This window comes from Agrilus planipennis, unplaced genomic scaffold (genome assembly GCF_000699045.2).
Source record: "Agrilus planipennis isolate EAB-ADULT unplaced genomic scaffold, Apla_2.0 scaffold1, whole genome shotgun sequence".
NCBI lineage: Eukaryota > Metazoa > Arthropoda > Insecta > Coleoptera > Buprestidae > Agrilus > Agrilus planipennis.
Window position 1 is genome coordinate 698,163 of NW_020442466.1, and position 14,982 is coordinate 713,144.

The window sequence follows — 14,982 nt, forward strand, 5'->3', positions numbered from 1 at the left end:
ATGTACAGGTCTGACGAAGGAAGCTGGCGAGCGGTCGCGCAGGTATTTGCCCATTTATGACCTATTTGGGTAAGTCACTTGGAACCGATACACAAATAAGCTTTCAATAGGCGTAAATTATAGTATTAATAGAGATAGGGCAGTAGCGTACTAGAAAATAATGTAAAAACATGACTTATCAGAAAGAAAAAATTAACCTATTGCTTTTGTTTTGTAGTTAGTTTTCACATTCACTCTCATCATAAGAATCTCTATGACTGTCACCAACATCAACAATTAGTTCTTCTGTTTGTCTGTCTATTACTTGCTCACTGATCCCTATTTTTAAATATCTAATCTACGCCCCTGATAGGAATACTGAAAAATGAGGGCTGCAATCGTTATACCTAAAACTGCCTACTTTTGCTACCGCGCATCCACGCCATTTTAAAATTTCCTCCAGCTTCCAGCGTCAGGCCTGTACGTTGTTGAAGAAGACGATCCTGTCCCTCCACCAAGCATCAAACAAGCACTTGATGCAGCGAAACTATTAAAAGAATACTTTTTATATAATCAAACTGATCCAGCAGTATCTTAAGATATGAGTAAGATACGTAACAAAATACAATTAACATATTGGAGCAGCAAAAAACATCAGACGAAGATAACAGGCTATACTCAAGGTAGGTATGGATAATAATGTTCGTGTGTAAAATTTCGGCAACGGTCTCAGTTTCGGCCGAAACCGAAACTTCCTTATAAGGACCATGTTTTGAGAGAAAATAAAGAAAACGTTAGTAAAATAATATCTTTTATTTCTCTCCATTTAACGACCACTCTTTATAACGCCGAAAAATGTTCAGTCCCTTAACTGTCGTTACATAGAGTTTACATTGTATCTTCATTTTCAATGTAATTTACTTGTAGAGACATTTAGATTTTCTATAGATAAAAATAAATTAAAAAAATTAAAGCTATTTAAATTGATCTCCTACTATATATCATATACATACATACGTATATCTATGTATAAAACGATCAGCTAGTTTTCTTTCTCCTTTTTCACCATCTTACCGTATCTAATGTGATGTTTAAATCTTGCTAGTGGTTTGCATCTACCAAAACGGGTAAGTCTATACCCGCTTTTACATTGTCTCTTCGGGACAGAAATTGGTGTACAAATTATATCGCCCACAAATATTAAACAAACCAAAACCGTGCACAACAAATTATATATCAGCATTGTGAACCAATGGTAACGATTAGCACCTAGCAATTTTTTGTTTTAGGGACAGAACTACTGCTGTACAATCGATCCTCTATACAAATACGAACATTTAACACTGTAAGTTTCTATGTAGGAAATTATTAATTATTATTTTGTAGGTTTCTGTTTTCCTGTGTTTTACCTACCTATTAGGAAGTAGATAATGTAATATGCGGTTTTCAATTTCAGATAATGGTATTTGCAGTTCCATAATAATTGGTTTTATTTTTATTAGAAGAAAAATAAAAGTAAAAGTAATTTTGTTAATTATTAATTAATTCCAACACATTTATACATAAAATACAGATTGCACACAAATAAACAACATATTAGAACTTGAAACAGGAAGGAATTAAGAAGAGTAGAGGTAGACTTTTGGATTAGTCAATTAGATCAGATTATTGTTCGCGCTAGCTAGGGATTTGAGATGTTCTGTTGTTCTAGTTTTAGAGAAATGTGAAGATAGCTCAGGATAGGAAAGAATGGAGGTATGTGTCCAACCAGTCCTAGGACTGATGACCTTATGATGATGGCGATCTTAAAAACATTAACATTATTAAAAGTAAAGTATACAAAAGTGTACTAGTACACTCTCTTTGAAAATGGTTTAAACACCGAAACGATCGTCAGAGAAATAAATAAACATTGTGAAACTTGACAAGTGTTTTAATTCCTTTACTTTACTTTTATAAAAATGTTTCAAGTGCCAAGCGGGTATACAATTTCAATTATATTAACAATTATTTATACGGTTCGCATTTCTTTTATAGAAATATTAGAATTAATTAGCAAACAAGATAACTTAAGATACCTACACATATTGAAGAGTTCTACTAATAGCCACCAGTAGTTAACACGTACCCCCCGCTACATGGAATTATAAGAAGACGTATTTCGGTGGCGTTATTTTTATGCGTTGCCCCCTGTCGAGCATCACTAGTTTCTTTTGTTTCTTGGGTGAACGCCATACTTGAGAGAAGCAAGAAAATTAGAACGTATTTTAACATTGCAGTTACCCCGAATCGAAATATTCAAAGATGCAAATCCGTGTTAAATCAATCCGAGAAGATGGAACAACATACTGAGCAAAAACACATTTAGTGAGATTAATGTGCGCTTGTTTGCTTCAATAATGTTATAAAATCCGCTAGACATAAGATAAAATGAAATTATGAAACCTAGAGACTTGAACTTTGATATGAATTTTCTAGATGCACCTAGCAATTGATTAATAATTAATTCCAACATATTTATACATAAATTACGAATTACAAAGAAGTAGGAAACTCGTGAAGACTAATTCAGTTATTTAAAATTACGTCAATAGTATATTAGAACCAGAAACAGGAAGGCGTTAAGAAGAGCAGAGATAGACTAGATTAGATTACTCATCGCAATAATTAGAGACGTGAGATGTTCTAGTTTTAGAGAAATGTGAAGATAGCTCAGGATAGGAAAGAGTAGAAGTACATATTCAACCAATCCTCAGACTGACGACCTTAAGAAACGTACACATACTACGTGACCCGTTCTGCGGGGGGGGAGGTTCTTGAAAAATCTAGCGCTTTTTCGAGCTAAATTAAAAACTTGGGTAAAGGTCTAGATGATGGCCCCCACCCCCAAAGGGGGTGGGGACGGAGGGGGGTCGAAGAAGGAGGTCTCCCACAACACTGTACCATAAAAAGTTCATGGCGGTCTCGTTCCCATAAAAAGTTATAGGGGTTAAAAATTAATAAATATGCTAATTTTTATACGTTTCCAGGCACGTAAATATTTATATAGTCATTCTCAAACAATATTCAAAGGTAAAACTAATGGAAAAATACATAAAAATATTGAAAAAGTTATATAAAACATTATTTAAATATCTATATCAATAGGGTAGGTTAGGTTGGTTTTTCGGGTTTTGTTCAAGTGACCACCCTCTTTCGATCCCCTACCTCCACCGGCTGGAAAATTTTTAATGAATTTTTTCAAATTATAGTGTATGAAAATTATCAAAATAATCAACTTTTAACCTCCATAACCTTTTATGAGGGTGAGACCGCCGCAAATTTTTTATGGAGTTTTACTCAGGTGACCACCCTCTTTCGATCCCCCCTACCCTCTTTCGATCCCACCTACCCCCACCCCCATCTCACCCCCATAACTCTTTATGGCGGTGAGACCGCCACGAACTTTTTATGGTACAGTGGTGGGGGAGACCTCCTCTTTCGATCCCACCCACCCCTACCTCCTTCGGGGGTGGAGGCCATCATTTACCAAAACTTGTTGTTTGCAAAAAATGATTTATGAATTATTACATAAAAATTAGAGAGGGAGGGAGGTCGTGGCACATACTACGGGTGGTTCTTAAGGGGGGAAAGAAAGTTAAAAATTGTAAAAAATGATTCACATAGTATGAGTACGTTCCTTTATAATGATGAAAATCTTAGAAAACATTAACAACATTTATACAGTTTGCATTTTTTAAATAAAATATTAGTATTAATTGGTTAGCAATATTACCTATATACGATACCTACACGGAAACATTCTATTAATATTCTTGTACGCAGCCTCTAGTAGTTGACACGTACGCTTCTCTACATAGAGTTACAAGAAGACGTTTTCCGTATTTTTTTTTCTTTGGTTCTAAATTTTTATGTATTGCTGAGTGTTGAGCATTGTTAGTTTCTTCTGCTTCTTGGGTAAACGCCATATATGACAGAAGTAACAAAATTATAACGTATTTTAACATCGCAATTTCCTCAGAATCGGAATAATCAAAGACGCAAATCTGTGTTAAATCGAACCGAGAAGATGCAACAACATACTGAAATTATATTGTAATTAACAAGATTAATATGCACTTTTTTGTTTCAATAGTGGACGATAGTGACGACGGCATGTTGTTGTTTTGGCAATCATTATGCAAGCAAATGCATATTTTTTAAAGTGTACCATTAGCTATTACCCGCCACCTCCGCTTGATGATAAGATAAAATGAAATTATGGATCCTAAAGGCTTGAACTTTGACACGAATAGGTATTCTTTTTTCTAGATGCACATTTGCTGAAACAGCTCGAATAAATAATAGATAATAGAAAAACTACATATATATTTTTTTTTTAATTCAGAAACCTTTCTTTTTGACTAATACTTTTAATTTTGTTGAAATTACAAGAAATACTAAAGAAAATATACAAAAATAATAATTACCACATTGGTCTATTATTTGATGGTTGGTCAATTATTAGTTAATAATATTTCTGTTTTCGATATAAATGTATCCTAAAATTGTTAGCAATTAATAAAAACATTAAAAATTTATAAATATATAAGAAAGAAAATTAAACGGCGCGGCATGGAAGTGTCATAACGAAAGCAGAAGTAAATAGCAAATTTTTGAGGAAGCGGAAACGGAAGCAGATGCGGTAGCGGAAGTGTAATGATTTTAGTTGACTCTTTAATGCAGTGGTCGTGCGCCCTTTTCGGGAATATATTATTACAAATTTTGCATTTAGCACTTATTGATATTTTCGAAATCAAAAAAAGAACTGTCTAAGGGATAGCTGAATGTCCTAGGTGTTTTTAGATTAAAGTAGGAAACTAATACCAGAATAAAATTTGGAAAATGCTAGGAAATAGATTTATGCACAGCATGCAGCTTTGCAACGGCCAATTCCATTTAAATTGTGTTTTGAAAACGGTCAAGTTCAGCCAACAGATAAAAGTAAAGAGTTTGTTAAGTTCCGATAAGGTTCTGTTATAAAAACGCGGAACCAGATGCAGAAACAGATGTGAAAGTAAATGCGGAACTTCCGTAGTTGCGGAAGCCGAGTCTCTTGCAACACTAGCATGGCGTCATGTATGGGCAGCCAAATTATACTGTTTACAGTTTTTCGTAATGTAAGAAACAATAAACAATCATCATCATCACCATAAGGTCGTCAGTCCTAAGACTGGTTGGAGACATACCTCCACTCTTTCCTATCCTGAACTAAACTTCGCATTTTCCTAAAACTAGAACAACCCATACCCTTAACTGTTTGCGAACAATAATCTAATCTAGGAATACCTCTAACCCTCTTAACTCCTGTTTCTGCCTCTAATATGTCTCTAACTAGACCTTCATGCCTGAGAAGGTATCCTACCAACCTATCTCGCCTATTTTTTATTGACTTCCATAGAGTCCTCTGTTCTCCTATTCTTTCTAATACTTCTTCATTTCTAACCTTTTCTACCCACGTTATCCTCATCATCCGCCTATAACACCACATTTCGAACGCTTCTAGCCTTTTCTTTTCCGCCGCGCCCACTGTCCACGTTTCGCAGACTACAATTTATTCAAAGATATCTAAACTTGGATTACGGTTTTAGAAAATACGACAAATGGCGCTGTAAACGCCATCTGTAGTACAGTGCTACATTTTAGGATTACGTATGCTTCAGCAAGGTCCATTTAAATATATGGATATAAAGTAATCGTAAAAGTTGGTCTGTGTTCTGTCGGAGCTGTCTGCGTCGCGCTGATGAGATCCAAAAAGATCGAAATCGCGATCAGCGTCTGGCAGTTTCGACAGAATACAGACCACTTCGAATTATTTTATTGGATTACGGTGATTTACGTGTTTCGACCTATAATATCCCTGCTGACGTCCTGGTTTTTCCCGATCACCGGTTGGCTGCGTTCAGATATCCAAAATCCAAACTATCATATAATGACTACCATAGAACGAAGCTCATTGCAAACAATAATGTACTATTTAGTTGCTAAGATAAAGAACGAAAAATGATTTCATACACTGAAACATATACCATTAGTATTCTCGTCTGCATCCACCAGCTATGAATACGTATCCTGGTCTACATGGAGTTATAATGATACGTTTTTGATCTAACTTTAGTACTACATTGTTCTTGTTTGGAGGCTGTTGAGCACCGTTAATTTCGTCCGCTACTTGACTAAACACCGTATTTGACAGAAACAGAAAAATTATGACGTATTCAAACATTGCGGGCACAACGAATCGAAATATTTGAAGACGACAATCCGTGTCATATAGAGCGAAAAAGATACCACAACATACTGAACAAAAACTGTACCAAGGTTACTTACAACTACTAATTATAAGATTAATATTCACTTGTTTATTTGAATAATGATAACTACAATGGCGGCGGCATGTTGTTTTAAATATTACGCATATACATACGTAGCAAGCATTATCTAAGCAAATATTTTTTTTATACTAACTAACGGCATTTTCACATATTGTAAGCTGGTGTTTGATCGTCGTTTAAAAACACGAAACGCCCACCAAAGTGGAGAAATCTTGAACATCATAGAAGATTCTAAAAAGGTTTTAGAATACTTTTTGGTTACAATTATTATAAAATGTCTTAACATCGTTTCAAAAGTCATAGCCACCATTCATGCATAATGGTTCTTGAATATAGCAGAACGTTCTTGACTCTTTCGTTCCAGTTCAGTTTAGTAAATTGCAACTGAGGACAATCCTGGAGATAATTCAAGGATCACCTAAGAATCAATGATGAGTATTCTAAGATATTTTCACTCACTCTAAACGGGAGTTTGAAGATCGATGGTATAATTCGCAAAACCAACCCCTTTGTGGGGAAAATCGGGGAACGATTTATAGATTCTGGTATTTCTTCCAGGGATCGCTCGAGAGTTTAACCATAAAAAGGACCACATTTTAAAAAAAGATCCGGAACATTAAAGTGAATACACCACCGCACAAGCAACTTGTCAACGTGACAAAGAGGAGAGAGATGCCCCTAAAATAACTTAGGGGATTGACCTACACCAGATTTTATTTTTGTATAGAATAATATTCAATATTTCATGTCTTTTAAATAATTAAAATTCTGGTTATGTTTACTAAATTTTGTTTTTCATTTATTTTTTTAGTTTTACTACTAAAATTCAATTAAAAATATTTGGTTTGTTATAAAGAATTATTATTACTATTTTGGAACCATTTCCATGACCTTCCGGTTTAGTACCGAAACTAGAACGATATAAAGATTATACCAACTTACTTTCGTGGTTAATCTTGTCTTGTCGCAATTTATAGCACAATTTGTAATAAATATAATACTAACAATACCTTTAATAAATTTGCCGACATATTCCTCTTCTGTCCATCCTTCTATTTCCTGGACACTCTCGTATTGGCACATTCATGATATTAGCCAATTCCTTCTCGTCTTTTCCGTATTTCATAAAATATTCCGCGTATGTCATCCATTTGCAAAACACCACATCACACTCATTGAGGATTACGATTCCGCAGATAATTAAAGCGAACGAAACAAACAATTTCATGTCATAAAGGAATTAAGTTGAAATAAATGCGCCCCTATATAAAGAATAACGATGCTAATTAAATAGTACTTATAGAAATTAAGTGAGTTGAAATACTAGTTTTCTTATTACAATTTTGCACGCCCACTGAGACTCTGATGATTTATGAACGAGTTATTCATAAAACGGTGAAATGACTACAATCAATAGAGGAAATGATAAGATAAACGATAAATGTTGCCATCGATATGGACAAGTAGGTACTAACATGCAACTTCACACAAACGAGGCCTGTTCAAAAAGTATCGCGAATTTTGAATTTCCACGGGTTACGTATATTCGACTTTCTATTTTTTTGTGGAGTTATGTTGGTACTCACGTCTCTAACTTATACCGACAAGTTCGGCCAAGTTGAATGTTTAATTATTTTTTGGCAGCTGCTTTGCTTGCACTTGTTTTGGCTCATCTTTGATTTTTACCTGTTCCAAAAAATGGATCAAAGGATCTGTATCAAATTTCATATCATATGGTGAAGCTACTTTGGACCGAAGCAACGTTTATCGGTGGTACAAAATATTCTCAGAGGTCCGAAAAGACGAGGAGCACGCCCGAGCATGTCGACAACAGACGAAAACATTGGTAAAATAAAGAAAAAAATATTGGCCAATCGTCGAATCACCGTTAGAAAAGTTGCTGAAGACCTAAAGATATCGACTGGCACCTGCCATTCAATTTTAACCAATGATTTAGACATGAGACGGATCGTCGCGAAATTCGTACCAAAATTGCTCAACTTCGACCAAAACCAACATTGCTAAGGAGCTGTTGAACTCTGTCAGCGACGATCCAATTTTGTCCCAGAGGGTCATAACTGATGACGAATTATGGGTTTATGGTTATGACGTGGAAACCAAAGCTCAATCATCCCAATGGAAGCTGCCGCACGAGCCGAGACCGAAAAAGCGCGGCAAGTTAGGTCGAATGTGAAGGTTTTGCTTACAGTTTTCTTCCACTGCAGGGGTGTGGTCCATCAAGAGTTCTTGCCGCAGGGTAGAACGGTCAATAAAGAATATTACCTGCAAGTTATGCTCAATTTGCACGAAGCAACCCGTCAGAAACGCCTGGATTTGTGGAAGAACAAAAATTGGCTTTTGCACCATGAGAACGCCCGTGCTCACACATCGTTGTTTTTGCGCGAATTTTTGACCAAAAACAACACACTAGTGATTCCGCAGCCACCGTACTCCCCAGATCTAGCCCCCTGTGACCTTTTCTTTTTCCCGAAACTGAAGAGACCCATGAAAGAAAGACGCTACGCTACGATTGAGGAGATAAAGACGGCATTGAAACAGGAGCTGAACAAAATCACAAAAAATGATTTTTTGAAGTGCTTTAAGTGTATAATATGTGGTGAGGATTAGTTTGAAGGGGATAAAATAGATATTTATGAATAAATAAATAAATAATTTTTGAAAAAAACACAAAATTCGCGATACTTTTTGATACAGGGTATTTCTGAAATAAGTAGTAAGCTTTGGAAGCTGTCAACTACATGCAATATTCATTAGCAGCAATCATACATACTTGTGCAAATCATTAGCAGTCTGCACTGACGTTTGACTCACGTGCTGTTTCATACAACCCTCTAGAAAGAATTTCAAACGAATTTAGATCAGGACATGTGCCGTTTAAGGTACAGAACCTCACATCCAATCCAGCATCAGGGAAAATATATTTTTAAGCTTGTTCTATAAAATAAGGGACTTATTTAGGTCTTTCTCTACCACAACCCAACTTGCACATTAATATAAGAGTCATTTTTATTTAAAATTAAAATATGTCTTTTCCGTTTCATCCTTTCGTACCCCTTATCATGTTGCAGGATACCAATTAGGTTTGTATTCATAATCAGAAGGTCGTCAGTCCTAAGATTGGTTGAACACGTACCTCCACTCTTTCCTATCCTGGGCTAAACATCGCATTTCCCTAAAACTAGAACAACCCACATCCTTAACCATTTGCAAACAGTAATCTAACCTAGGTCTACCTCTACTCCTCTTAACTCCTGTTTCTCCCTCTAATTTATATCTGACTAGCCCTTTATGCCTGAGAAGGTGTCCTAACAACCTATCTCGCCTATTTTTTATTGACTTCCGTATAATCCTCTGTTCTCCTATTCTTTCTAACACCTCTTCATTTCTAACCCTTTTTACCCACGTTATCCTTATCATTCACCAATAACACCACATTTCGAAGGCTTCTAACCTTTTCTTGTCCCCCGCGCCCACTGTCCATGTTTCGCACCCGTACAACGCCGCGCTCCAAACATACACCTTTAACAATCTTTATCGAATTTCTAAATTAATCATAAGGTATGTATTAAAAATAGCAACATTTTATGGACTCTTATTGATCTTTTTTTGCATCGTCACCAGCCGCGGATTCTGTTGTGTTCGACAGATGCGTCATCTAAAATTATGTTACTGCGAATTTTTTCTCTGCATGTGTAAACTTAATATTAATCGTGAAATGCAAGTAATCAGCTTTTGGTTCTTTGAATTGATAAAATTTCAGTCTATGTCACAACAACATTTTTAAAGAAATAAATCATCTTTGTTGATATCAAACTAGAGAAATTTATACTAACAAAAAAATAATAAAAGACGGCTTGTAATAATTGAAATGAAAAATTTACCTGAAAATCCGAGTAATGCCTACATGTTTCCTTAGCATTTGATTAATATTCTTTAATGCACTTTCCATTAACAAGTACGTAGCCGCTTTTGCAAGGGATAGAAATTACATTTCGCGTATCGGAATGGGATGCTTCGCTATTTGCTTCGGAATGAGCAAATCCAGTTAACGAAAACATCAACATAAGAAAAGGAATCAAAAGGATGTTCAACAATTTCATCTTCCACGGTCGGCGATAAGTAGCAAGTATATAAAGAACAAACACACACGCAAACTTGTAAAATGTCAACGTTTTTTAGATGCTGCTATTATTCAATTGAGATATTTACTTAGCTTGTACGCAAGTATACCTTTGCACCGTTCTGATTAGTAATTGTGATAAGATAATCCCCGATGATTCTAGATTGAACAAGTTTACTGTGGCTACCCGTCACAAAGCAAATTTACTATAACGTTAATGACGTATATAAATACTGCACTTATAATTTTTTTATTGTACGGTTTTAGTTTAATTTATTTGAAGTGAAACTTCTTTACGCACGATAGGGTAAGTTCGTTTCATGCGAGTTGTTATGTAACGAAATCATGCAACGGATGTCCCCCCTCTACTCAGCCATGTAGTCGAGTTCGTAGTGGGGATCGCATAAGCCGTGAGCGCGCTTCAATGCAACGTTCGTTACAGGCAACTCCGGCATGTAAAGTGTAAAATTTAAATTCATAGTGTACAAATAATACCATTAAACCAATTCCTTAACCCCTATCCCGGTATGTTTGTGTGTTTGAAGAAGATTCACTTCAGTCGCGTGTTGTATAATTACACGTTGTATTTTTTTTGACGTGACAACGTCTTATAATTCGATGGAGCCCGGCTGCACGCACGAAAAAACATGACTCATGCGGCGTTACCTCGCTCTGAGGCGTTCCATTTAAGGCTTGAAGTGCAAGCGAGAGCGCGGAACGAGCGACAAAGAGGCACAATCGGCCTCCGCGTTCGGCAGCGTTCGACATCTGTCTCTCTCCTACTTGAGTGAGCGATGCGTCCGCGTGGACAGCTGCTATACAATAATATATTTCCATGTACCTCCTCTATATCCACACAAAATATCTATCAAACAAATAAAATTAAAATTTTCTTTGATGAATGAAACCATTCCATCAGTATTTTCGTTGTCACGTTCAATTATCGTCAGTAAACCGACTTTACAGACAACCGATTTCTTTTTAATTTCTGCTATTATGATACTAAAATCTTTAAGAGAACGAATTAGAAGATCCTTGGTTATTAATTGATGAGGGTCGCAATTTCGCTCTTATTAGATGGTGCTTATATTGGAGACCCTGGGCATAAGGATAACGGGGCTCCTATGGTTTTGACAGCACTATTTTGTTGAAACAGCCAAAATTCTAAATTTATTCAACAATTGCTAAAGGCGTTCGCGGGCACTTGTTAAATTGATGCTGACCTGATTCTGCTCTACAAGCTGTCGTCGATTGGAGTTATGTACTTCCTAACGTTTCGCTAGTATTAGGGGCGAGTTTCTTCAGAGATGCTTCCATCTCTGATGCTGGATGTGGACTACAGTCCAGCGGAAGGACCTCCGAAGAAACTCGCCGCTCGCGAAACGTTGGAAAGCAACTCCAATCGACGACGACCTTTAGATCAGAATCAGGACAACATTATTTCTTTACAATCACAATAAATGAATAGATAATTGTAATATAATTAATATAATATTATAAATCTATGTTTATTGAAATGGTACCTTTCTGGTTTTGGGATTAATAAATATGCTTACCGAAATCGATTTTCATTTAGTAGATATATCTGGCAGAAACTAAGAGGGGGGGCACTTGCCCCAGAGTACCCAATAGAAACAAGGGCCCTGTGCTTATAAAATACATAAGATAGCTTAGTAAGTCTACTAATACTTGAAATACTTCAGTCAACAGTATATAACAATAGATGGCAATATTACACACAATCGTTCTTATTGAATAAACCTGCTGACTGCATATTCCGGAAACTACATTCATGTACCATTAACTGTACATATAAACAATAAACAGATAAACTGCAGAATTGCTTAAGATATTGCGAATACGTCGTCGATATTGTCTACACAACCAATCTAAAAAGTAAGATGAATATAAGTCGATAATTAATTTTATATGTTGCATAAAATAATTTAGGGACTCATTTGTCAAAAATTATTAGGGGCTCCTAGCTATGTTTATTGCTCTTTTACCTGTTCTTCTTCTTTCATTATTATTTATCTGTTGAAGATTAGGTGATAGCTTGTTTAGATATCTCTGACTTAACAAACCACAACCAACGCAACCTTCAAGAGGTACATATGTATATTTGAATTTATTCTAGTAAAAACATTTAACTTTATACAAAATGGTAATGACATGCCATTTCTTATGAAAAATACCAGAATAGTCGTATAATTCAAAAGCAATTAATCAAAATTTTATCATTGCGCTGTCTACTATCAATGATTGATAAACAACGGTATTTCCAACAAAAGCAGCGACACAGTAGATTTTATGATATCTGCACATATTAGTTTCAAAGGTGTGGTAAAAAACAACAATAATGATTAATTGTGCTAGAATGTACATAGATAGCAAATATTGAATATGAGTTGTAGACAGGTATCCATGTTGTTTGTTACAGACATTAACACAAATTCTGATTTCACCGTTTTATGAATCTAATTAACCAACAGTAACATGATTAGTTATTTATTAATAATACCAAGTGCCAACTTTTTAATTTAATTATTTCAAAGAAGTATTACGAACAAATTAATATTTAACGTATATTCAATGACTGTGAAATAAAATTGCGCATTACCTTATCGAATTCTACCTAATTCCTGAAAGTTTTATTATAAGCTACTTAAAAACATTTTTATTCAATGAGTAACAAAATAAAATAAAGAAAATAGTCTCGCCTTAGGTAGGTACTTTACCTTATCTTCTGAAAACAATTTTAAAATTCTCTTTAAATATAAATTGATACAAAACACCATGACAAAAAGTTATTAAAAGCATTTTTTGAATATGTATAAACTTATCACTGAGCCTTAAAATAAATTGCTTGTGATGAGAATAACAAAGTAAATTTATCTCCTTATAGGTACTCAACTCAAAAAATGCTGTTAGTACCTACATATATTCTAAAATTAGTTTATTGTAGGAACAAATTCAGATATTTCAATCAAATTTAGTTATTGTTAGTTGTAATACTTTTGGATCTTGTTCTATTTTGCACAAAAAAGTTTAGTAAAAAGATTGTACGTCAAAATTATATGAAGGAAACAGTTCACCCGATGCTTCTCCATAAAGTTTTCACAGGTATGGGCTAATTTTTATGTAAAACGTATGAGTGGCGCTACGTCGCGCGGAATATTCAAAGTACGTTCTTTGCACCACACAAATTGTGAGACAAATATAAAATTAACTGTGAATATTATTACGGCACTACCAATGAAATTACCTACTTTATACAATTTTTAATTTGCATTTCCATAAAAACTGACCGCAATTTTTAAAATTAAATGAAATAAAAAAGAGTAACGGTACTTTAAATTTAATATACAGGTAATGCAAAACGTTTATCGAACATAGGAGCGAAAATGCGTAATTTAGTAAACTTATGAAATATGACTGAAGCTATTAGTACGAATTTTCGTTTACCACGTCGCAGTTTTCAAAAGACGATGTCGACCTTTGATGATTGCATGTAATGAAATATCCCTAGGTTTATATATCAACTGGCCACTCGTGTATAATTAGCACTAATTGAATGGAAAAGAGGAAACATAATAGTTAATAGATAGCCCGGAGTGTATTTAAGCGAAATGTAGGCATCCACTACAGTCAGTAGTGCCATTTTCGCTGCTCCAACTGGTGGATTTCCAAACGTGACTAAAACGCGGTATATTTTACCAAACATTACTAAATCGTGACACATTATGTCCTAGACCGAATAACGACAAGCTTTTCAGGCATCTTATTGAAAATAGTGAACAAAAACTGGAAATAAAATAATTCGAATAAAATAATTCGAAGTGGTCTGTATTCTGTCGAAACTGCCAGACGCGGATCGCGGTTTCGATCTTTTTGGATCTCATCAGCGCGTCGCAGGCAGCTCCGACAGAACACAGACCAACCTTTACCTACTGTCTTAACAACGCGTTTTAGAAAATACCACAAATGGCGTGGTGAACGCCTTGTGGAGCATACGTAATCCTAAAATGTAGCATCGTACTATAGATGGCGTTCACCACGTCATTTGTGGTATTTTCAAAAACTGTAAATATTACAACGATGCTTGCGTTTTCTTATACCACGTTTTATGTTACGTTCCACGGGAAAAATCCCATGTCCGTCTCCTGGTTCTAAACTATTTCCCCACCAATTTTCAGCCAAATCGGTTCAGCCGTTCTTGAGTTATAAATAGTGTAACTAATACGACTTTTTTATATTCTACCTACAGACGTATCCTTACGTACCCTTGGAGGTCTAGTCCACACTATTTTTTTGAAGCACCCTGTCTACCTGCGGGCTATCTTTCTTTGAGGAATTAATTGCACCAGTACACCACTACCAGAATAAATTACTAGATTTTAAAATTTACCTTACGTCTACATGTACACCTTCCGACATCGCCCCCTAAAATATACTGTGCCTCTTTTACAGCCCACTTTGATTATATTG

At 35.3% G+C, this 14,982-nt stretch overlaps 1 long non-coding RNA gene across 1 annotated transcript in view; it reads right to left on the bottom strand.

Annotated features, from left to right (window-relative positions):
• The window catches only part of LOC112906648, an 8,480-nt gene extending 563 nt beyond the window's left edge, over positions 1 to 7,917 (bottom strand). The window contains exon 1 of the long non-coding RNA XR_003232493.1: positions 7,364 to 7,917. This is a non-coding gene — a long non-coding RNA (uncharacterized LOC112906648). The remainder of the gene's footprint in view (positions 1 to 7,363) is intronic.
• Between the last annotated feature and the right edge of the window lie 7,065 nt (positions 7,918 to 14,982).